This window comes from Oryzias latipes, chromosome 20 (genome assembly GCF_002234675.1).
Source record: "Oryzias latipes chromosome 20, ASM223467v1".
Taxonomy (NCBI): Eukaryota; Metazoa; Chordata; class Actinopteri; order Beloniformes; family Adrianichthyidae; genus Oryzias; species Oryzias latipes.
The window spans coordinates 470,589-497,184 of NC_019878.2; positions in this window are offsets into that span (position 1 = coordinate 470,589).

Consider the following 26,596-nt stretch of genomic DNA (forward strand, 5'->3'; position numbering starts at 1 on the left):
ATATTGATGTTGGAAATAAACCTTTTTACGTTAATCTAACTTAATAATTTGCTTCAATTGAGATAAATCATTGTTTTAGTTAGCTTAAAAATAACACGTATTTATCAGAAAGTTATTTTACTTTCATTCAAATTAATTCAATTAAGCAGGTCTAAATTTGGTGCTGCTGTTAGATTGGCACCACAAGGAATTGTGGGATACCATTCCCTTTGCCTGTCTGAACGGATTTGGGGACAAGCGTGTAACAAACACTACTTAATTTTAAATAATGTCTGCTATCAAAAGTTCTTTTTATTTCTTCAAACCCTGTTTAAACAGAATCACATTATCATTCAAAACCAAAAATACACCTGTAAGATTTTCCAAACATAAATTTAATTTTCTTTTCTACCAAGTTTCTTTTTTCTCTCTCTTTTTTCCACAGGTGCGCGCTCATACAAGAGTCAATGAAATGTCCACGCCAACGCGCATCGCGGCCTCTGTCAGTCCAATAAGTCCAACCAAAAGAACCCCCCCCAAAAATAAACTGGTATACCAGTAAAAAATAAAAAAATGTTATTTTCCTGGGTACCCAAGAAGGAAAAAATGTGTCGATCTCACCAGCTGGTCTCTTTGATCAGTTTATCTGGAAATGCGCCCACTCACGGGATCGCGCACGGCACTTCCCTCGGCCTTTCGAATAAATCTCCGGTTTCTGCTCCCTCGTCACTCATCTGGACTCCACAGAATGTTGGTGGGGTAAATCCAGCAGGCAAGGAACAGCGAATAACTCGGAAGTCTTTTGTCACGGGAGAAGAGCACGGCGGCAGCTGTCAGCGCCTCTTTCACCTTCCTTCTTCCCTCCCTTGCGCACCTGTTCCGACCCCATTTAATAACCTTGGGGCAGGACCGCTGTGCGTCAGGTGAACCATCCATAACATAAATAAACCCATGAACATAACACAAAGACCACTTCCAGAAATGACAGTGGATAACATGTTTTTTTCACAGAAAAGCACGTTAGTCCCCTCATACACAAGCACAGGTAGAACTAATGTTTCTCTTTTTTTTTCTTCTTCCTCTATAGTCATAATGTGACACCGTCACAGTCCCCCCCCCCCCCCCCCCCTAAACTTAGTGAGGCTGAACCCAAATATAGGGCTTCAGGTTGACTACATTAACCGTGTCCACTTTTCTATTATGGTCCTTCCACTGAATCTGGTAATTTAGTGGATCCCAGTTTTTATGTTGGGTTCCTACATAGGATGCGATCATGGTTTTGATGGTGCGGTTGGATCGCTCTGTGAGGTTTGATTGTGGGTGGAAACTTGTGGTGAATGTCTGGGTCACCACCCAGGTCTTGCAGAGGTGAGCCATTTCATATCCTGTGAATTGGGCTCCTCGGTCAGAGACAATTACTCGAGGAACACCAAATCGCGTGAAGATCTCATCCCTGAAGACTGCAGTGATGCGATGGGCTTTGCTATCTTTTAGGGGAAACATCTCCACCCATTTAGAAAAATAGTCTATAATGACCAGCAGAAACAGGTTTCCTTTTTTACTTCTAGGAAATGGGCCCATCAGGTCAACACCAAGTTTCTCCCAGGGATCTTCCACCGGAGTTGTCTGGAGAAGACCAGCTGGTTTTTTTATTTTCAGGTTTGTAGGCCTGACATGTTTGACAACTTTTCACATGGTTCCATACATCCTTGCGGGCGGTCGGCCACCAGGCCACTTCCAGGATTCTCAACAGAGTCTTTAGGCGACCTAGGTGTCCACTCAGAGGATAGTTGTGGAAATAACCCAGAAACACCTGGACAAGATCTTTTGGGACCACCAACTGGTATTTGTTGCCACCATCCCTAACTGGTGACCGCCGGTACAGGATACCATGTAAGATGCAAAAACCTATCCTGTCTGGTCTACCATCAGTCTCCGTCTCTTTGATAAGACAACTCAACTCTGGGTCTTTTTCCTGAGCGTCTTTGATTTCATCAAGAGATGATGGTAAGTCAGCAGAACAACTGGAGGTAAGGACAGCTGCATGTGCAGGTGGAGAGGGTGTACCTGGTACCGCCCTAGACAGTGCATCAGGCATGATGTTGTGCAGTCCTTTTCTATACTGGACCTTAAAGTAAAACTGTTGAAGTCGCAGAATCCACCGGGTAAGTCTGGATGAAGTTTTGGGACAATTAAACGCCCATGACAAAGCAGCGTGGTCAGTAAAAACAGTGAACTGCACTCCTTCGAGGTAGTGTCTCCATCTTTCAACAGCCCAAACCACTGACAGACATTCCTTTTCAGAGGTAGAGTAATGACACTCAGCTCCTTTTAAGCCTCGGGAGGCATATGCAATCACTCGTTCACCCTTGCTGGAGGGTTGAACTAACACTGCTCCCAGACCGACTTCACTCGCATCTGTGTGGACTTCAAAAGGTAGAGCATAGTCAGGCTGCACAAGAACTGGAGCATTGATCAGAGCTGTTTTTAATTGTTGGAAGGACTGTTGGCACTCTTCAGTCCAGTCCCACTTCACGTCTTTTCTCTTAAGTCTGTTCAGGGGAGCTGCCAAGTCTGCAAAGTGTTGAATAAACTTATGGTACCATCCAACCAGACCCAGGAACCGTTGCAGAGACTTGACATTGGTGGGTGTTGGATATGAAGTCACTGCATCTGTCTTCTCGGGATCGACGTGCACCCCTTCACCCGACACCACATGTCCCAGGAATTTAAGTTCCTTTTGAAAGAAGATGCACTTCTTTAGGTTGAGGGTGAGGTGAGCCTGATGAAGCTTCTCAAAGACAGTGTTGAGGTCTCTTAAATGCTGCTCTGGTGTTGGGGAGAATACAATGACATCATCAATGTAGACACAGCAGATCTTGCCTCTTAGGTTCCCCAACACCTTCTCCATCAAGCGCTGGAATGTTGCACCTGCGTTTTTGAGTCCAAAAGGCATTACCTTGAATTGATAAAGTCCGTCTGGTGTGATGACGGCAGTTTTGGGCTTACTATCTTCAGCCATGGACACTTGCCAATATCCTGACTTCAAGTCAAGGGTGCCAAAGATGGCGGCTCCATGAAGGGATTCAAGCAGCTCGTGTACCAAAGGCATGGGATATGCATCTTGATGTGTTTTTGCATTGAGCCTTCGATAGTCCACACAGAACCTCATGGATCCATCCGGTTTCCCCACAAGCACCACAGGGGCGCCCCAGGAGGACTGTGATGGCTCTATGATCCCCTCTTTCAGCATTTGGTCCACATGGTCTGCTATGATCTTCCGTTTGTGAGGGGAGACCCGATAGGCCTTACAACGAATGGGAAGGTCATCAGTGGTAAAGATGTGATGTTTTTCCACTGTGGCTTTTCCTAGTCGGCTTGAACACAGTTCTGTCCAGGATCTGAGCAGGCTATTGACCTCAGGTGGGACCTCAGAACAGGAATGTTGTTCTAAGTCTGACGTTAAAGAGGGAACCAGAGTGTGTGTTATTGGAAGAGCCACGTACAGGTTGGTTTTGGGACCAACACCATCAGAAGGGTGTTTTTCTTCAGACAACAAAAACGGATGGAAAGTGCTGCTTTTAGACCCACGAGTTCCATATGTGTGGTTGGTAAGGTCAATGATGGTAGAGGTCTTACGGAGGAAATCAAGACCTAACATAAGCAAGAAAGCAAGGTTGTCATCTGCCATGATGTAAGTGTCTAAGGGGTAGGTGACATCATGCCAGCAATACATCAGACAAATTTTACCCAGGGCATAGTGTGTTTTGCCATCAGCTAAAGCAAAGTTTTGATCATTGCATGGGTTCAGGGTTTCATCACTCCGAGCTATCTCCAACCACAGCCTGTGACTCATAAGGGTCAATGTACAACCAGTGTCGAACACAGCCCTGCATTGTTTTCCCCTAATAGTCACTGGGACGTGTAGCAAAGATAACCTTGGGAATCTGACCCTGTTTAACCACGGTTACTACGTCTGCTGTCTTCTTATACGAACTTTTGTCGAGAGTTTTTTTATAAGGTTTTTCTCTAGCTTTCTGCTTATCAACTTTCCCCCAGTAGTCTTTTGAGGAACTACAGTCCCTTTCCACTAGTGTGCCTATCCTCACCATCTGGTCTACGGTGGTTACAGTCCCTCTTAAACATCCAGCAATTCGCGGATTACAATTATTTAAAATCTTTCTCACCAGCTCTGTTTCACTGATGTCTGGTTTCCATTTTAAACATAGAGCCCGGTAATCATAGGCAAAGTCCATAAGACATTGCCCTGGTAACTGCACCATGTCTCGTAGTTTTTCCTCCACTTCTGCCAGGTAGTCAGGCGGAAGAAAGGCAATTTGAAATGCCTCTCTAAACTCATGCCAGTTGTGTACTTGAGCTTTAGCCACACTCCACCAACTATGTGCGGGCCCTTTAAGAACACCAGACAATGTGCCTATAAGCTCAGCATCAGTTAGTGGCCTTACAGCCAAGAAGGTTTCACATAGCTCAATGAAGTTTAATATTTCTGCGACTTCTCTGGACCCACTGAAAGATGGGAAATCCATACGGATTGCTGGTTTCGCATACATCATTGGAGCATTTGCCACCTGGCTAGCAGTGGTATTCAGTGACATGTTTACTGGTAGTGGTAATGGAGAGCTTTTGCTTGGCAAAGCTAGTGTTGGAGACAACATGTGCATTGACTTAGGACCTGAGGTAGAAGAAAGGTGTACTTCACCTAGCGCAGATGGACCAGAACCAAAAGGAAAACTGGGTGTCTGAGACACTGAATCAAAAACAGTTTGGGTTTGTGAAGTTCTCATTCGTAATGGCTCCGCCGCAGGAGGAAAGGAGTTTTGGTGACGGAGCCGCGCTCCATCAGTGAAGAGAGACGTGGAGATAGTAGCTGGACTGGCGCGCTTCAGTCTTTGGATTTCAGCCTTCCACTTACTCATCTCGTCGATGTAAACACTCAACCAATTGCTGCTCAAACTTTTGCATCATTGACGCCATGCGTTGTTCAAGGACTTCTAAAGAGTTGTCTACATGACCTCGGACACTAATCTCCCTGTTAAGAGCACTTTCCACAGAGTCTCTAAAATCATTTTCTAATGATGTTACTCTTTGCCCCAGAACATCTAAGATATTATATAGAGAAATTAAAGGAGGTGCATCCATATAAGAAGTATTATTATCTACAAGTGTGACATTTTCTTCCTGATCATCATCTGACAGGTAAAGAGAACTGATGAGTGAGGCGACTTCCTCCACAGGGTTCCTCCTGGTGACCCAAGCATCTCCTCCTCGCTGCTCATGTTCACTGATGTTATGGTCAAATGAGTCACCCTGCGTCGTTTGACCATCTTCTTCGACATCCACGTCACTTGTGGGGTGATCACATAGCATGGAATGATCTGGATTTGTACCCACATTGTCAGGCCTATCATCAGCCATATTGCTCTGGAGACAATTACAGTATATTTATATTTGACAGAAATGAGAACATAAAAATGTACAGGTCTTTTCCTTTTTTGGCTTTTTTTTTTTGTAACAATTTAAATGCAAGATTTAACAGACAAATTCAGTCCCCATACTGGCCACCACTGTAACAAACACTACTTAATTTTAAATAATGTCTGCTATCAAAAGTTCTTTTTGTTTCTTCAAACCCTGTTTAAACAGAATCACATTATCATTCAAAACCAAAAATACACCTGTAAGATTTTCCAAACATAAATTTAATTTTCTTTTCTACCAAGTTTCTTTTTTCTCTCTCTTTTTTCCACAGGTGCGCGCTCATACAAGAGTCAATGGAATGTCCACGCGAACGCGCATCGCGGCCTCTGTCAGTCCAAGACAGTATGTGCCAGGAAAGCCAAACCCTACTGGCCTAAAAGTGTTTGTGCTTGCTTCACCAAACGACTTGGTCCTGGATTATGGCAAGAATACATTAACTGGACAAAGACTGGGAGTTGGAGCTGCAGCGGTCTTGCGAATGGTTCAGTCAGTCCCTACAGGAACTCATGTGTTCTTTGATAGATATTTTACAACTGTCAACCTCATGGATGCTTTGCTTTTAAAGGGTATTCCAGCAACTGGAACCATTGGAGGTATGTTTCAGGGTAAGTCATGTTGCCATAGCAACTCATGCTCTGAACATAACCTGGTCTGGAGCAGGTTTAGTTGAAGGTTAGTTTGTTTTCAGAGAGGTGAAGCAGCATTGTGTGTCCATTTGAAGATGATTTAGTGGATGAAGAAGCTCAGATAATACTTTTTCCACCGTGAGAGGATGATAAGACCACATATGGATGTTGGAAATAAACCTTTTTACGTTAATCTAACTTAATTATTTGCTTCAATTGAGATAAATCATTGTTTTAGTTAGCTTAAAAATAACACGTATTTATCAGAAAGTTATTTTACTTTCATTCAAATTAATTCAATTAAGCAGGTCTAAATTTGGTGCTGCTGTTAGATTGGCACCACAAGGAATTGTGGGATACCATTCCCTTTGCCTGTCTGAACGGATTTGGGGACAAGCGTGTAACAAACACTACTTAATTTTAAATAATGTCTGCTGTCAAAAGTTATTTTTGTTTCTTCAAACCCTGTTTAAACAGAATCACATTATCATTCAAAACCAAAAATACACCTGTAAGATTTTCCAAACATAAATTTAATTTTCTTTTCTACCAAGTTTCTTTTTTCTCTCTCTTTTTTCCACAGGTGCGCGCTCATACAAGAGTCAATGAAATGTCCACGCCAACGCGCATCGCGGCCTCTGTCAGTCCAATAAGTCCAACCAAAAGAACCCCCCCCAAAAATAAACTGGTATACCAGTAAAAAATAAAAAAATGTTATTTTCCTGGGTACCCAAGAAGGAAAAAATGTGTCGATCTCACCAGCTGGTCTCTTTGATCAGTTTATCTGGAAATGCGCCCACTCACGGGATCGCGCACGGCACTTCCCTCGGCCTTTCGAATAAATCTCCGGTTTCTGCTCCCTCGTCACTCATCTGGACTCCACAGAATGTTGGTGGGGTAAATCCAGCAGGCAAGGAACAGCGAATAACTCGGAAGTCTTTTGTCACGGGAGAAGAGCACGGCGGCAGCTGTCAGCGCGTCTTTCACATTCCTTCTTCCCTCCCTTGCACACCTGTTCCGACCCCATTTAATAACCTTGGGGCAGGACCGCTGTGCGTCAGGTGAACCGTCCATAACATAAATAAACCCATGAACATAACACAAAGACCACTTCCAGAAATGACAGTGGATAACATGTTTTTTTCACAGAAAAGCACGTTAGTCCCCTCATACACAAGCACAGGTAGAACTAATGTTTCTCTTTTTTTTTCTTCTTCCTCTATAGTCATAATGTGACACCGTCACAAGCGTAGGTTTTTGTCCAAATGTGTTTAGTTGTAGCTGTTTTACTGTGTTTTGTTTAGTTTTTTTACCCTGTTATGTTTAATTCTTTCTGCACCATGAGTGAGAGGGAGGAAGAGAATGAGGCGTTTATATAGCAGCACTAGTGTAACAGGACGAAAAAAAACCTGAAGTTACAGTCAATCATAATAATTAAATTCGGGGTATATATTGTAAATCCACACTGTATCATTCCTTTTAATTTTACAAAAATGAGAAAATCTGCATCCTCTAACTTAGACATGAGAGTTCAAGTACAATAAATGAAGATGGAAGAACTTTTAATTGAATTGGAGTAATATGAAATGGAGTTAGATAGATCTGTAAATTGAGTTGTATAAACAACTATTGAGTTGGATAGGGCCGTGTTTTTCAACCAGTGTGCCGCGGCACACTAGTGTGCCGTGGGAGATGATCAAGTGCGCCGTGGGAAATTGCCCTCATTCACTGATCTAAAAACATTTTCCATCTCCAGGAAATCAGCTCTGTGTTCATCCAAACAGGCCCTGATAAAACACTGAGGAGTTAGGAATATAAAAGATCTTAAAATTACTTTTTCTTTGTGTTTATTTAATTCTATTAAAGACATTTTGATAAAAATGACGGTACCGTGATTTAGCTGCAGCCATAACGGGGTAAGGAAAAGTCCCGCCACTTTAACTGTCTCTGCCAATCATTCTTGAAGGCTTAATCACATGTCATCAGTCTGCCCAATCAGAAGTGGTTAAAGTCTTCACTTCCTTGTTCTTAATTCTGCTGATAAAGTCGCTCAGTTCTAACATAAATACCAGCTAAAGCTCGTCTTTAGCGGTGTAACTTCCACAGAATCCGGTATCAGACCGTGGAACAAGTGAACAAAACAATGAAGCTCAGAGACGGGAGTCTTTCTGCCCTTTTTCGGCAGTTATCACACTACATCTCCCATGATGGGAGGGGGCTGTCGATCAATACAGACCATGAATTTCTGCTTTTATTTTTTTATTTTTGGATGCTGGTGTGCCGCGGGATTTTTGTCAAGGTTAAAGTGTGCCGTGGCTCAAAAAAGGTTGAAAAACACTGGGATAGGCATAAGAAATTAAGTTGAATAAATTAAACTCAATTACTTGTTACCAATTGAATCAATTCATTTAAGTTTTAAGTTGTTTATATATACGTCACAATGTAATTGGAGGTAAGATCAGAAATTCGTGCGTTTACTTTGTTTTTTTTTCCAAGCAGAAACTCTTTCTTTTGCTGTGTAACAAAGAGCTCATTCATTACTTTATTAAAGTTATAGGTATCCTCAAACGGAGACACCCTGGTAGCAAAGGACGGGTGATTATTGTGAGTGTATTCAATCCACACAAGGAACTTGGACCAGTCAGCAGGATTTTGGCTGCCAGGCAATGAAGAGCGGCCCCTAGCTCCTGATTAAGTCTCTCCGCCTGACCGTTTGACTACGGGTGGTATCCGGAGGTCAGGCTGACCGTGGCGCCAAGAGCGGAGCAAAAGGCCTTCCACACCTGTGATACGAATTTATGTCTCCGATCGGAGACAATGTCCTTGGGGATTCCATGGTGGCGAAAACAGTCTGAACGAGGATGTCGGCCATTGCCGTGGCTGTGGGTAACTGTGGAAGAATAATGAATTAAGCGGCTTTAGAAACACAATCAATAACAGTGAGGGTGACGGTCTTGGCTTGATAGGACGGGAGTCCTGTGATGAAGTCTGTAGCAATGTATGACCATGGCCAGCTAGGTACAGGCAAAGGTTGCAGTAGATCAGGAGGTGGGGAGTTTGAGGATTTGGAGCGAGCACAGATATTGCAGGCTGAGATGTATTCTCTAAACCAGGGTTCACCAACCTTTTTGAGACCGAGGGCTATTTCATGGGCACCAAGTGGTATGAAGGGCGCCACTAAAAACCTCCTAGCCCCCCCCCCCCCAAAAAAAAACAAACAACACAATTTGAGGACTTCCTTTTGTGTGCCCTATTTTTATTTGGTCATATTACACACAAAAACATGCATGAATTTTCTAGACTCGTATTGCAGGGGGGGGTCAAACTCAGTTGCAGAGGGAGCCTAATTTCAAAACAGACTTTAGGTTGCAGCCGAACAAGATAAATATTTATTGAACACACTAAAGCTAAACTTTTAAACCTTTAAAACTTTAACTTAATTTTAACTTTTTAAACATAAATGTAAATAAAAACAGACAGGAATATTAATCCTCACATTAATGGATTACTCAACCACCTCAACCTATTCTCAAAATCTTTACATTACATGAATCATAAGAATGTCCAGAAATTGTGTAATTTATTTGATCTATTTAAACTTTTGTAATAGACCCTTACTTTTAGTGATTATTTTTTAAGTTATATTTGTTTACATATTTGGTTTTTTTTGTCTACCTTTATCTCAGAATTGATATTGTTGTCATTGACAGACATGCCGTAGTTGTTTGTTGAATATTTGCTTCAATAAAAAAAAAAAAAAGATTTTTTTTGGGTGCATTCCTTGCTGGTGCCACAAGGGGTGCTCGCGGGCGCCAGTGCGCCCGCGGGCACAGGGTTGGTGACCCCTGCTCTAAACCGACGCCTCAGGAGGTTAAGGGTTCCCTGGACTCAAGCATGACAGGTGATTCGAGAGGTGTGTCCCCAGGTCAGCACATCTGAATGGAGAGAGGATGGCACAAACAAAGTCTCTTAAGGAGCTGGAGGGTGATTAGGCTCCTAATATCCCAAGTCTCAATATCCCAAGTGAGATTCCCCACAATGAAGGTAGGTGAGATGATAGGGGAAGCGTACTGACTCTCACTGGAACTGAACTCCCGGGAAAGGGCATCAGGTTTTACGTTCCGACTGCCAGGCCTGTAAGTTATGGTAAATGAAAAACGGTCAAAGAAAAGGCACCAGCGGGCCTGACGGGAGTTCAGCCTTTTAGCGGTACGGAGATAAGCCAAGTTTTTATGATCTGTCCACACAATGAAAGGTTGCTCAGCCCCCTCCAGCCAGTGGCGCCACTACTCCAAAGCGAGTTTGATCGCTAACAACTCCCAATTCCCCACGTCGTAGTTGCGTTCAGCGGGTGAGAGCTTGCGGGAAAAGTAAGCACATGGTTTGAGTTTGCCGGAAGATTTTTCTCTTTGAGATAGGACAGCCCCGACGCCTGAGTCGAAGGCATCGACTTCTACAATGAACTGGTTACTAGGATCAGGCTGAATGAGAATGGGAGCTGAGACAGAGGTCTTTTAGCTTAACAAAGGCTGATTGGGCCTCAGAACTCCAGATGTATGGCTTATTGACGGAGGTGAGTTGAGTAGGTGGACTGGTAACGGCAGTTACTTTCGCTGGGTCGGGGCGGATATTACCCGCCTCAAAAATAAAACCAAGAATTGAGACTGTAGGCACATGAAATTCGCACTTCTCTGCCTTAACATATAATTGATATTCAAGAAGGTGCTCTAAAACGAGAGGTAGATGATTCGTATGTTGAGAGGTGTCACGGAAATCGTAAGTAGACAAATACAAAACGGTTTAAGAAGTCCCGGAGGACGTCGTTCACGAGACGTTGGAAAACTGGAGGGGCGTTGGTGAGGCCGAATGGCATTACGAGATACTCTTTATGCCCTAACGGAGTATTGAATGCAGTTTTTCATTCATCCCCCTCTTTTATGCGGACCAAATGATAGGCAATGCGAAAGTCCAATTTAGTAAAGACCCGAGCTTCCTGAACAGAATCATAAGCGGAACTGATGAGAGGCAGAGAATATTCTTCTTTAACAGTGATTTGATTTAATTCACGAAAATTAATGCATGGGCGTAGTGTTTTGTCTTTCTTTCCTATGAACAAGAAGCCTGCTCCTACCGGGGAAGAAGACGGGCGGATATGACCAGATGCCAGAGCCCCCTGAATGTATTTATCCATGCCAATCTTATCCGGGCCAGACAGGTTAAACAGTCTGCCCCTGGGGTAGGGTAGCGCCATTGTGCAATTTTATGGAACAATCATATGTGGGGGGGAAGAGCTCCCGCTTTAGCCTTACTGAACACGGTTTTCAAATCATGATAGCAGGAGGGAACTTTCAAAAGATTGATTTCTTCACTGTCAGTATTCTTACTGGATGGTAAAGGTGGTATAGCGGAATGCAGGCAGTTAGCCATACAGTAAGTACTCCAATTAGTGATATGTTGATTCTTCCAATCAAACTGAGGATTATTAGTGCGGAGCCAAGGAAAACCCAAAATGATGGGAGTTTGAAGATTCTGGGTTACAAAAAATTGCATGAGCTCATGGTGATTACCAGACGTAATGAGCAGAACAGGTTTGGTGCGATGGGTGATGTCTGAGAGTGGTTGACCTCCTAGTCCTGCAGCTTCAACAGGATGGTCCAAGGGTTCTGTAAGGAGATTAAGCTTGGCAACAAGGTGACTGTCAATGAAACTTTGCTCTGCACCTGAATCGATCAAAGCTTTACTATAATGAATCCCCTTTTGAGGGCATAGCTTGACAGGAATGTATAATAAAAAAATTTCCGTATTAGATACTAAAGGAAAGAAGAAATCAGTCGCTTTGAGATTACTTCCATGTGTGTTCTTAAGTTGGGAGAATGACCAGAAAATGCGAACGGAATAAAATTAAGAGTTTTTATTGTCCCTAACAAAGAGCTCTAAACAAAATAAAACAGATCGATCTGGGTGCCCGAATCCAAGGCCTGTAATACGTAAGAAATTACAATCCGGATTTACATGCAGCTTGTCTGGGGACAAAGCTTTTTCCAAAGTATGGCCCTTTTAAACATGTGGTCAGAGTCCCTCCTTCCCCGGAAGCAAGATGGCAGCCGAATCTCCACCTCTGGCCGCTCGGATTGGCTGACAGAGGAGCCCGCCCACTTCCTTCAGCCCATACTTGGAATCACAGCATCTGGTCTCTGGGGAGCAATTTCACAGATGGACACGGTACGGAATCCCCATGGGTCCACCACAGGTGGCAGGAACTCCCCAGCAGGTAGTAGATCCTGAAGCTTTGTTCTCCACACGTGAACGGACGCCTGGAGCGGTTCCCATACATTGAACCAGCCCCAGAGTCTTCCAAATGACCTTAGAAGATCAAAGAAGCTGCAGCCCTGAAACCTCCTTACATATGCAATTGCAGCATGTTCCTTCAAAGTTCAAAGAACGTTAAAGCACACACTTCAACACAAGACTAAGATTCAATGTAATAAAAAGTAAAACTGAAAACACTAACGAAATGACCAAAAATATAAATTCCTTCAATACGGAACTGCCCGCCCGCGGCTTGTCTTCTAGCCGGGGGTTCTGGCGTTTAAATGAAGCTGACATTGGTTGGCAAGGTGTCCCGGTGACCTCATCAGTAACAGGTACCTTCGTCTTTGCGTCTCTGATGTTCTTCTGCTTTAAGGCTACGTTCACACTGCAGGCTGAAACGACCCAATCCGAATTTTTTGCCCCTAAGCGGCCCAATTCCGATCTTTTCATGACAGTCTGAATGACACAGATCCGATCTTTTCAATTGCGACCCAGGCCCCGTGGGTTTGCCGTCCTGAATCCGAATTGTAGCCGTTCTTTTCAATTGCGACCGCCGTCTGACCGGCCAGGCGACTTGATTCCGAACTGTACGTCATCGACACGCAACAAACGTCATCATTTTGCGTTGAAGTAGGCGGGAACGAGAACGTAAACATTAACCATGGTGGACGATGCTGCTGAGATCAGTCAGTGGAAGGGAATCGAGATCCCCGATTGGATTAATATTTGGGCTGATCGCTCTTTTCAGGCCAAACTCCAGGGCTCTTATCGCAACTGGGCGGTTTTTGAAAAAAATTCCAGATAAATGGCAGAGCGTGGTGTTGAACCTTTACCGCGATAACTTTTTTTTCTTTCTCCCCTTTCCACCGTGCTCAGAAGCGCGGGGGACCCGAGGCGATCCTCCTCCTCCTCCCTGTTCTGATCCTTATATTCTCCAGAACGGGTTAATAAAGAGTCCATAGCATTTATTTTGGGGGAAACCTTCTTTTATTACCGTCCTCCGTAACACACAACATGAATGCGCGCCCACACTGCCCCCCCTATTCTCTATCGCGGCACGCGCTTGCACACACACACGCGGGCGCGCGGCCCCAGCACATGCACATTCCTCTTCCACTACAGTGGGTACAGACGATCCCGACTCCAATGCCTTCTTAAAATGAGAAGATTGTAATTGTGCTGCTCCTTCGTGAAAATAAATTTAATATTACAAAAAGAGTTCCCCTTTGTACAACACTGTTGTTGACATCTGCTCCGCAAACAAGTGACGTCGTTCACCGTTGAGTATTCTTCTGGCTTCTGCGCATGCGGGTCTCGTTTGGGTCGTGTCACGGTCACACTGGAGATCACAAAAGTTCGGATTTACTTGGAAATGTGAACGGTCTAGCAAACAATTCGGATTTTTTCAAAAAATCCGAATTGAGCATTAAGCCCTGCAGTGTGAACTTAGCATAAGATTTGAGTGGCCGATTTGCAAAGGCTCCTCAGGGGTTTTACCTGGAGGGTCCTGAATGGTATGTGGCTGATGGTTCTGAGTAGGTTAGTCCAAGGTTGTGTTTGAGGGAGTTTGCCGCTCGTGGCGATTGCATTCCCCCTGTCGCTCCCGGAGTCGGATGTCGGACATGCAGGGGCTGCGGATACAAGCTCCTCAAATGAAATAGTCTCAGGTTGAGAACACAGATGGTCTTTGATAGTTTCATTCAAAGATTGATAGAAAATGCCTTTGAAGGCTACGTCTGACCAACCAGCTTCCAAAGCTAGAATTCGGAAATTGATCAAATGATCACTTACAGAACGGTTGTGCAGTTTGAGGCTTAATAATTGGCGAGTTGCTTCTTTCTCCTTACGAGGTTCGTAATACCAGTAATACCAGTCATAATTCGCCTATTAAGCAGTCAAACGAAACATGATATCTGGAGTTTGATGTGAGGAAAGCTTGAGCCCATGGTAATGCCTTGCTTTTTAGAGAATTTACGATTAAAGATATCTTGCAGTGATCAGCTTGATAATATCTTGGTGCTTGCTGAAAAATGAGTTGGCACTGAAGGAGGAAACTTCTCCATGTTTCCACGTCACCATGAAATGGTTCGGGTTTTTCTCGCTTGACTCCAAGCGGGAGCGGAAGTGTCTACGTTACTGGAAGCCGGAAGTGGAGTGGTAGCTGCAGAGTTAGCAGAGTATTGGCCTGTTAATTCCATCACTGTTTGTGAAATGCCGTTGAGACGTCGGAAAAGATCTTGTTGGACAGTGGTCATCTGAGGTAATGATTCGGCCTGGCATCCCAGAGCTAATCTCTGTTGAGTGACAGCTAGGCGAAGTCCTTCCGGGTCAGCTGGGTCTGGATTTTGGCCAGTTTGTTCTGTCATTATTTGTATGACGTGGCAGACCCAGATGATGGAACCCGGCAGAAAACTCAGGCGAAGTAGATGGTTAACAGATTCATTTTCCAGGACGCTTCAATGGCGTCAGAGCTGCTCGTAGAGAGGAGGATTCCAGGTGGACACTCGTGGTGAAGAACCCTGAGATAGGAGTGACAAGGCGAGGTAAGCATCAAGGTAACTGGTAAACAAGACTTAACTTGGCAACCAGACTTCAGCACAATTAGGAGCAACGAACTGGCGATGATTGCTGGAGCTGGATCTCCTTATGAAAGCTGGTAGAAGATGAGGTGAGTGTCCACAGCTGGTTCCAATCAGTAGAGCAGAGCAGAGAAGGGAGGGGAGGAGAGACAGCCAGAGGCACCATGACAATATAAGTACAGACAACTCAATAAATAATGTTGAAGTGTACAACTACCTTAACTTGCTGAACCGACTTAAATCGTTGAATTTGATTAGCAGATCTTAGATTATAGAGTTATTACAGCTTGAAATATTTTGTTAAGTGAAAAAAGTTACCGTAATTTCCGGACTACAAGCCGCTACTTTTTTCCTACGCTTACAGCCCTGCGGCTTATTCAGTGACGCGGCTAATTTATGGATTTAATTAGCGGCCGCCATGTACGTACTTTCGAACTCAGTGAATAGTTTGAATTCTTTATCTAACACCAAGCAAAAGGCATTTATATTCAACACACCTCTAAGCAGCCAAACAGCATGGACTTGACTTCAGGTCTTAGACACTTCAGTCATGGTTCAACAAAATGAAACACGCATGCCCGGCCGCATCCCAGAATCCTTTGGTGCCATTAGACCCAACGTGCACCAGATCGCCGCTACAATATGATGAAGCTTTCAAGTTAAAAGCAATCGTTAAAAGCAGCGTAAAAAAGTCCACTGTCACCAACAAGTTTGGAAAAGCCGGTTTGCTGCGTGACGGAGAGAACAGCGCATGGAGTGAATGTACACTCCATTTACGGTTTCTAAGGAAACCGTAAAAGCGGAATTTTGCTTTGAAAAACTCACAGCCTCCGTGTGAGTTGGAGACATCTTCTCCTGCTGCTCTTATAGAGCTGCGGGGCCGATGGCAGTCTGAAGGCTCCCACACGTAACAGCGCACCCGCCCCTCATACACAAAACGTACAGTATTAAGTCCGATTGCTTTGCACAGAAACGATTTGCTCCATCCACCGGCGCAACGGGGACAAAGTGCTCCTCCTTGAAGCCGCCCTGGCCAGAGGTGTCGGAGTAGATAGGAAGGGGAGACAAGGAGCGCGCGGGGCGGGAGCGGAGTGCAGAGGCTTCTGAATTCTGACGCACGCGCCGCACTGAGGCGCGCGTATCACGCTGAGGCGCGCTTTTCAGTCGCCGCTGCTGTATTTTACCGGTGTGTTTTTTAACCAGTCCTGTTACTCCCATAACGCTGCCGCGACACAAGCGGAAGGAGAGCTGTACCCGTTCACCCCTCCATGCACTGCTGCTAATTCTTAAACACGTACAACAGAATGGCGAGCCGGGCATTGGCCCCGCCTTTAGCCCCTAAGACTCATGGGAAATGTGGAATCGCGGATGTAAATTTCCTCATCATAACTGAGGGATGTAATGTTGATTATATGGTTACTGTTTGTAATTTTATGTATGATACCTAGATTGTCAATAAGTAAAAAAAAAATGAAATAAAAACACCATAACTGAGGAACTTGTGAACAGAATAGAGGTCCATGCTGTTTGACAGATGTCGATACACTCAAAAACATGAGCCAGAGGCAAAGTTGGAACCACCCACAATGTGCTAATGAATTGCACTCACTCTGGGATACTGGCCGTGATCTGTCAGGATGACAATATCGCCTAACACATGCGCGGCTTGTACTCTGACGCGGCTTGTGTATGTATAAAACTAATTAAACTCGTGAAAATGGGTGGGTGCGGCTTGTAATCGGGTGCGCTTTGTAGTCCGGAATTTACGGTAATTTGGATTTATTACAGTGTAGACCAAGGGCTTTGTTGTCATCTTCGGTGAGCTGGTTCGGCAGGATCATAATCTCTGGGTGCTTTGTCTTCTCTTCTCTGGGCTTCCTCCCACTTTGAGCTGAATAGACCCAAGGCTTCATGTAGAACCCGCCTGCTCTCAGGATGCATTCAATGTTAGACGTGAGGAGGTTTAGATGGTCAAGGTTGTTGTGAGAAATTAAGATGTCATCCACATATGCACCTTCTTCAAGCACACCTCTTTCTTCTTTTAGGTGACTGAATAAAGGTAGGTTGGCGGTCTCTCGCATGGCAACTTGGGTGATGCAACCGGCAGGTTTATCTCCGATGTTTACCCTTGTGATAACAAAGTCATAGATTTCAGAATCTTCCGTGTCACGCCAGAGAAATCGATACAGATGGACCTCTTTCTCCTCCAACCAGACAGAGTTGTACATCTTGCGGATGTCACCAAGTGCAGCAAAGACCCCAGCCTGAAACCTCAACAGGACGGCTCTTGTTGGATTCCGGACGTCTGGACCTTTGATCAGCAAGTCATTCAGGCTGAGACCACTGTGCTTCTGACTACTGTTCCAAACTAATCTCACGGGTGGAGACAGAGTGTGGGTTTGGTGCAATTAAGTGGCTGACAAACCACACTGGCCCAGTCCAGCTCTGTAGAAGGTCTTTGGACAGCTTCACTGCAGCTTTACAATCAATCATTTGGTGAACTTGTGAAGTGTAGGCTGTCTTCCACTCAGGTTCTTTAGACAGTGGTTTTTCTGTCCTGAGGAAAGTTGCTTCTACAGCTCTACAGTTTGGCAGCGATTCCGGCTCCTCGGTCCACGGATACTTTGCGTGCCGGCGTGGTCCAGGGCTGTGCTCATCTCTGGTCACATAAGTTAGGCCGTTTCTTATGATCTCCACTTCTTTCTCTTCAGCAAGTGTCATTTCTTTTCCTACAGGCTGGCAGTTCCTGCAGCGGCAACCGTTGGATGGACGGCAGGTAGGTCTCCAGGCCCCTGTCTGGAGTCTTCTCCCTCCCTCTCCGTTGTGGGCTTTACTGGTCACACTTGATATTTCACTGTTGCACGTGGGTTTTCACTGTCAAGTGTATTTGTGAACTGTGTGCTCCCACACTTGCAAAAGGACAGGACTGGACCCAGGATATCACTCTTTCCAAGTTTTTATTACCAGTTGGTAGAAATAGATATTGGCGGTAGTAGTAGTAAGTGAAAAACCTTTAAACAATCAAACGGTAAATAAACAGGTAAGTATATTTAAATCAAACATAAGGTAAACCAGGTAAATATATCAAGATGAAAACTAAACCAACAATTTCTAACCAAGAAAATTAAACCAACAACTCAGTTACATTTTAAGAAACATAAATACAATTTTATCGTAACTTAAGAAGATTCTTTTATTAATAATTACAATCTTTTTACAGGTTAACAAGTATGTATCATTTTCAAAACAAACATTTGTAGGAAATTGTACAACATTGACATTTTTTTAACCCAAAACAACGTGACATTAAAAAAGAAGTCCAGCATTGAGCTTACCAGTAGCCCTTTAAAGTCCAAGTCCCACTCACGCAGTGGTTTGCATTCAACTTCCAAGTTCATAGAAGAAGCTGCCGTCCTCTAGCTCAGATGTTACACACGGCGTGGTGAAACGCCGTTTTGAGTGTTCCCCGCTTACGCGCTGATTGCCTTCATTGAGTTCAGCTGGTAATGGTGCGCATGCATTTTACTCCGTGCTGAGTGCACGCAGGGCGTCCGCGCTCATGTGCAAGGTGCAGCCCACTCATGTGTGAGGCGCTGCACGCTCATGTGAGGCGCTGCACGCTCCAGGACACAGCGAGGCAACCACCTCCACTGATCAGTGTGACATCAACCACACCTGGTTTTACACCATTTGAGGTAACCACCATTTGATCATTATAGCTGTTCCTTCTCTCCAACGACACAACAGGTGATAACAAGTGTGGTGTGATGCCAGGGCAGCTTTCATCTGAACAACAGAAATGTCAACTGGCGGACCATAGCCCTCCACCCAGGACCTCCATATTTTTATTCAAACAATAATGTAGACAGCATCAGCAACATGATCATCAGGACTCTGTGTCATGAATTCTGACCCTTCACTATGACAACACACAGCCCCCCCCACTGCCCATTCTGACTCAAGTCTTAACTATAAAACTGTGACACATCGAAAATGCAGCTTCAGCTGTGGTCATACTTTTGAACATCAGTTGTATTGTGTACATGTTGACATGTGAACATTTTTGGAGCCAACAGGTATGTTTATAACATTTGAGTGTGTGTGGATAATGATCATAAACATCCAGCAACTTGCTGCTTCATGGTTTTAAACCCCCCCTCTAAGTTCATTATCTTTTCAGTCCCACATCAATAGCATTGCTCTGTCTGCCCACTTCCATCTACATAACATTAATCATCTTCGCCCCTCCCTCACTATCCCCTCTGCTTCTATCCTGGTCCACAGTCTGGTCACTTCCCGTCTAGACTACTGTAATTCCCTCCTCTTTGGTTTCCCTCAAAAAACCCTCAATAAGCTCCAACTGGTCCAGAACTCAGCGGCCCGCATCATCTCCAGAACCCCCTCCTTCAGTCACATCACCCTGGTTCTCCACCAGCTGCACTGGCTCCCCAGAACCTCCAGAATCCAATTCAAACTCCTCCTGTTCACCTTTAAGGCCCTCCATAACCTGGCCCCTCCTTATCTCTCCAACCTCCTCCATATCAAAACCGCCTTCCGTTCTCTTCGGTCCTCCTCCTCCGTTCAGCTCTCTTGTCCTCCGGCCCGCCTCGTCACCATGGGAAGCAGAGCCTTCAGCTGCTCTGCTCCCAAACTCTGGAATTCTCTCCTTCCTGATCTCCATAACATAGACTCTCTACCATCTTTCAAATCTAAACTCAAAACTCATCTGTTTATTTCTGCCTTCCCATCCTGATTCACTTTTGATTTTTGTCTATTTCTATTTATTGAGCTTTTAATTTTTATTTTAACCATTGTTTTGCACAGTGTCCTTGGGTTTCTTGAAATGTGCTTTTAGATAAAATGGATTATTATTATAAGTTTATCATCATATCAAAAATGTGGCTACAGATTCAATCCATACTTTGAAGGAGACACAGTCAATATTCTTCCAAACTGTTCCAAAAGGCAGGGGAAAGTATTTCTCCAGTGAGCATGTGCAAACTTAGAAGTCCAACAAGCCTATTAAGACAAACCTCTGGAAAAATTGTTCAATAACTTTTAAATTAACCTAGTTACAAGGAATTGCGTTAACTATGTTTAGTCATTTTGAAATATTTGTGTTGTTATTTAAATACAAAGTGAAATGATTGTGTTTATTGTTAAAATTGATTAGTGGGTTTAATTTAAACATAACACCATTACATAATGCCTACAACCTCACTTTATTATTTTCTTAGGAACTGATGAACTTGGAAGCTTGTTTGCTTTTAGTCACCGCAGCTAATTAGAAGGACAGGAAATGAAAAACACGTTATTTGCTCCTAAGCAGAAGAAATAATCAAACTCCGGCCAAACAGTCCTGTCTAAAATCCTGCTTTCTTGAGTGCCGTGGCCAGAATGAAGTGCAGGATCTCTCCTTTTTCTAAAGAGAGCAGAGACAAATCCATTTCCCGTGCTGGATGACTGTAAATTTCCTGACTTATGCCCCCTCTGTTGCCGGAGCTTTCTCAGCTGTAAGACAAAAAGCTAATCAAAAGATCCTGCCTTGAGGGTAGGTAACCCCGGCATGAACTGAAAGAGAGCAATATCATTTCATCACTCAGTGTGCCACATGCTCACTCCCCCCTCTCTCTCTCTCCCTGCTCTGAGAAAACATTAATTCTTGTTATGCGGAAAAGAGAAGAAATTTCCCTTTAATGGCCTATTAAGACACGGTTTTCTCATTTTTTTCAAAGCTGGTTCCTACTATTCATCATGTTTTGTGTCAACTGATTTATACCATTTCATTTTCAGCTCCTCCTAACATTCCGCTTTACTGCCGGAAATTATCTTCACTTTTTCTTATTCAACATTTATGTGCCATATTTTGCTTTTACTTTGAAGCTGAACACAAATGTGCACATCAGGGACAAACTGGGTTTAACTTCAGCATGAAATAACAGCGGCAGTGGCTCAGGCGGTTGAGCGGGTTGTCCAATGATTGAAGGGTCCCCCCAGTCAACTGTTGTTGTGTCCTTGGGCAAGACACTTCACCCTCCTTGCCTCCAGTGCAGCTCCACTGGTGTGTGAATGTGCATGAATGATCCCGGTGATGGTCAGAGGGGCCGTAGGCGGGAACTGGCAGCCACGCCCATTTCAGTCTGCCCCAGGGCAGCTGAGGCTACATCAGTAGTTACCATCACCAAGTATGAATGAAAAATTAATACATTGGAAGAACTTTTTAAATCTGCCTTTTTTGTTCTTTGCATGCCTTTTTAAAGTTATAAAACCCATGTCATGCATTTTCCAACCTCTGGCAGCTACATACTAACATAGGTGACCGTAGGCTTCGCGGCCGTCATCCACCATTGTTTGAATTTGAAGACAATATTTTTCCCATATCTCCCATATGGTCTGCCCTTTGAGTCATTTTGGCAAGCAGGCCAACAGCTCAAGGGTCTTCACTTTTCCCAGTTTTCTTACACAAAACTGTTATACCCACAGAAGTCTGTGTATAGTCTTCTCTGAGTCCCTGGTATTTCTCCAGTTTCTCATGTTCCTTCTTCCTGATGTTCCCATCGCTTGGCACTGCCACATCCACCACAACGGCTTTCCTCTGTTCTTTATCCACCACTACAATGTCTGGTTGGTTCTCCATTACCATCCTATCAGTCTGGATCTGGAAGTCCCACAGGATCTTTGCCCTCTCATTCTCTACCACCTTCTGAGGTGTTTCCCATTTTGACCTTGGGGTTTCCAGTTCATATTCTGCACACATGTTCCTGTATATTATTCCAGCCACTTGATTGTGGCGCTCCATGTATGCTTTCCCTGCCAGCATCTTACACCCTGCAGTTATGTGCTGGATTGTTTCAGGCGCCTCTTTGCACAGCCTACACCTTGGGTCTTGTCTGGTGTGGTAGCCTGGAAAGTGAAGGTGACAGTGGTGCCTGTGGTAATTGGAGCACTCGGGGCAGTAACCCCCAAGCTGGAGGAGTGGCTACAACAGATACCTGGAAAGACCTCAGACCTCTCAGTCCAGAAAAGAACAGGAACAGCTAAGATACTGCAGGACCCTCAAGCTCCCAGGCCTCTGGTGGAGGACCCGAGCTTGGAGGAGAAAGCACCCGCGGAGGGTGAGAGGGGCGTTTTTTTTTGTTTTATATATATACACTGTAAAAAAAACCGTAGTTTTTACGGTAAAACGCTGGCAGCTGTGGTTGCCAGAAAAATACCGTAAAAATTACGGTGAAACATTTTTTCATTTTACGGCATGACCGTATTTTTGTTGTAGATTTCACGATAAAAAACTGTCATACAGTTGATATTTCACTCTAGAAAAAAAATGTTTTTACTTGAAGAAAAGTCAATATTTCACCCTAAAATAAACAAGGAAAAAATGCATAAAATAAAGCTAGATCAATAAATACAAAAATTTCTCCCTGTAAAAGTTACAATGAAAAATTGATTTTATAAAAGAAAATTCTGTAAAATTTACTATAACTTGTTTGCTTTTTTAATGCTAATTTTATGGTAAAATACTAGCATCTCAAACGCCAAATTATTTATGTATAGAATTTTTTTTTTAAATAGAATTAAAATATCTAACCAACTATGTAGTTTAATTGCTATCAGAAACTACAGAAGCTTTTCATATATTGGTACTTTTAGTCATTCTCATCTGCAAGCCTAATACACGAAGTATAGATTATTTAATACAGCACGAATCAAAATGTCAACGTCAGATTTCAATATAAGCATTTTATTTAATATCTGAAACTGTGGACATCAGATATTTGGATTTTTCCACAATAAACCAAAGAATTTTCTCATTGACATCAAGAATAAGCAATTAAAAAAACAGTTCTCTTAATTGTGGAAACCAAACTAGAAGCATAACAATACACCCGCTCAGAGATGTAACTTCACATATGCAGGTTCAAAGGTCAAGACCCATCAACTGTAAAAAAAAACATGGCGTCAACAAAGCTAAAATCTTACCAAATTCAAAATTTAAACCAAACAAACATTACAATCCCACTTGAGGCAGCTGAGCAAGTACTTGCACACAAAATCTCTTATAAAATGTCTCAAAATTAAAAACGTCCAACTCACATTCAAAACTGTAACGCTTCTTTCAACAGAAGAACATCCTCAAAGTATGTAATCCAGCTCCAAGTTGTTCCACAAAAGATGGGTAGTTCTAGATCCATTCATGGTCAGCAATGTCTGTGATGAGACTTAGGACTCTGGGGTTGACGGAGAACACTTTTTTCTTCTTGCACTCAACCTTCGTGCCTCTCTCTGGATTTATCGAAAAGAAACACCTTCAAATAATGAAAAAAAAAAAATATTGAGTTTTTTAAACATCTGCGTTTGGATATCAAATTGATAAATCTGACAAATTCACACAGAAATGTTTAAAAAAAGAATGAATGTTACCTTTGGAGGAACTCCAGTCTTGAACGAAGTTCAACAGGGTAGTGTATATTGAAACAGTAATAACTCCCAAACATTAGGCAAATGGCAGAGGTAATGGATGAGATATTGTTATTGACAATCTGCTTGTCGATGCCTAGCATGAATGTTTCAGCAGAGAAGCAGGAGGACCCTGAAAGAGAAAAAAAATGACAGAATCCTGATCAAAGGCTTGAGACTAGTTGAGAAATCGCAAAAAGAATGCAGGGGAGTGAGACACTTGTGGCACGCCACAAGAAGTCCCACAACGTCACACAGCTCATCAAAAGTTGAGCATGTCATGTGGAATTGTTAAAAAAAAATCTTTCGATAAAGTTTTGCATGTGTATTGTGGAAACACAGTTATTGTTAGCCAGTGTCAAGCACCTGGATATTAAACAACGTCTACAGTCATGTGGCTACACCACATAGTTACTTACCACAGACAATGATGAAGGGTGTCGGTGGTACGCTGTCCATCTCCACATCTTCTGAATGGCTTGTCATCTCAACACAGCGGAACAGAAGCCGTTCATTCTCATCAAAGTGAACAAGCAACAGAAGCAGCATCTCAATGATTTCTTGTGAGCATCCGGTGGACTGACCTTTTTCCGTCTGAAGCTTGAGAAGAGCTTTCAGCACATGGTTGCGTTTTTTTGAATCAACACATTTGAGAAAGTTTAGCAGACGTGCCCCCTTTTTGTCAACATTAGCAAGGAAGGTCTCAATCAGATTAACACCAGTCAGTTTTTGGAAATGTTCTTTCATTGCAACCTCATTGAAGAGAAAAGACCATTCCTCGCAGAGTTTCTGGATGCTTGCCCCTTTGTTGATGTCTTTACGCTGCGTATAGTAGGTGCACTTCACTAGTTCTTTCACAAGATCTACGCTGTAGTTCATTTTCTTAACCAGCTTCTTCATTTCTTCTTTTTTTTCAAGCTGACTCTCCACAGTTTCAGAGAGAGGCAAATACTTTGGCTCCCAGCTAACACAACCATAAGTGTCTTGAACACTTGCTCTTTGTTCAGCAGGTATTTCATCTGTGTCATCCTGATCTGACGCTGCTTAGTGTTTTATAACTTTTGGTGTGTTGGGCCGCTTGACATTTTCAACTCTTGACTGAAGTTGCTTTACTAGAGAATGATATCCTGGTCCAATAACATCACCATCAATCACATCTTGAAAAGACTTTGGATACCTGACCACCATTCGTTTTGCTATTTCAGTGGTGTTTCGTTTAGTTGGATTCCTACAAAGCTTCATCATTTCAGAGACCACAATACGAACCATTGCTCGTCGTTGTCTTGCACTTGGTCTTTTGTGCCTTTCCAAGTTCTGTATCAGCTCTTCAGGAAACCTCTCCCAGGGTATTTCAAATCTCTCTACCCAGTTTGGCATTGTTGGTGTTTGGATTCCTGAAGGTGATGAAGCGATGGTGGAAGACCCAGGTGAAGAAGAGATTGAAGGTGAAGATGAAAGGACACGCAATGGAGAGGAATGTCCAGCACTTGGTGTTGAGGTGCTTGAGGCTGTAAAATAAAATATACCAATAGATTAAGGTAACAAATACTGCTGTAATGTATTAAGTGTTGTTGAAAAAAATAAAAAATGTACTTTTGTGTTCCAATAAACTCGTAAGGAAATAATTGTGATTCATTACTTTTTGAAGATCATTCACGATTATTTGCGATGTGCGATTAATTAGTTTTTTTTTTATTGATTCCCAGCCCATTTAAAAAAAAACTTTTTTCTAAATAGCAGATTTATTAAAGCATGGTTGAATAATAAAGATGACAACATGTTTGGATTTAGATAAACTACTTTTACACCCCCCCCCCCCCAACTTCAATAATCATGTTTAATAGGTTTGATCATGTTCAATAATAATCTTTTAAATTTACCATTTTGGGTCCAGGAAGCCACCAATCTTCTTGCTTGTATGGGCTTTAACACAGGCAGCAAATCCTTTTCTGTGATGTACTTCAAATCATCTCTAGTTGTTACTCCAAGTGTTTTCAAAGTTTCTTCAACCGACTTGACAAGTTCATCAGGAAGGTCTGGAAGCGCTTCAGTTATTGCATCCGCCATGTTCTTCAGCAACTGTGATTCAGCCACATCTGTGAGGAGATACAGACATACGTTTGGTCTCCAGCCCAGCGGCATAAAGGCATTCAGTCTGACAAGATACTGTGCTTCGGTGGAACAATCTGGTATCCGTTTTTCACATAAGATGACAATGGCCACAAGTCAATCAGTTCACTGTTGAGTCTGCACTCTAATCTTCCAGTGTTATTTTTTATAGAGTACATGTTGTAGGAAGAAAGAAATTCTGCAACATGCATTTTCATCAGAAAATGAACAACAGAATCATCTTTAACAAAAATGAGGAGAAGTTCACCAAACTCCACTGAGTCATCATACTTGGTTATTCCATTGTACATTACATCAAGAGGGATCTTTGTGTTTCTTTCAGTAAAGCCAAAATGTAGAACTGCCATTTTAACTTGTTCACTTTAAAGCTCTGAGGAAAATGGCGAGCCATCTCTCATTTGCAATGCTGGAGGGCTCATTGACCCAGCAGAAAGGAAAGCCTGGAGCATCTGATGTCTTTCTGAAAGAGTCAAACACAAATTTTTGAAGTTTTTAAGATGTCTGGTACATCTTTTGAAGTAACTATGTTTGCTCTCAAACCGCATTGTCCACAGTCTGATGAGTGGACCGAATTTTAGGATCAGCCCTGGATAATGTCTTAAGTAGTGGTGTTTAGTTCTTAAGTTGATGCTAGGAAACAGTGCCTTTCTGGTTTCTAAATATTCTTGGATGAGAACATCCAAATAGGTGACCTGAGCCTTGGAGATTTGCTGAGCACAAACCAAGTCAACAATGTTCTTGAGCTGCAAGGTTAATTGCCACACATCATCTTGTGGGTTCTGCACTTTGTCACCAATTATGAGAGGTAAAAGTCTCAAGAAGTTCCAATTTTGAACTGCTTGTCCACTAAGTTTCAAGGTTTTTGGACTCAGCTCAGAAGGTTTGGAGGAAGCATCAGTTCCTGTGTACTTAAATTGCTTGATGCGCCTGTTCAGAATTTTGTAAGTGAACCATTTTTTTGTGCTTATGAAGTACTTGAGGTAAAGAGCAAGATCGTAAGAGAGGACACCCTCA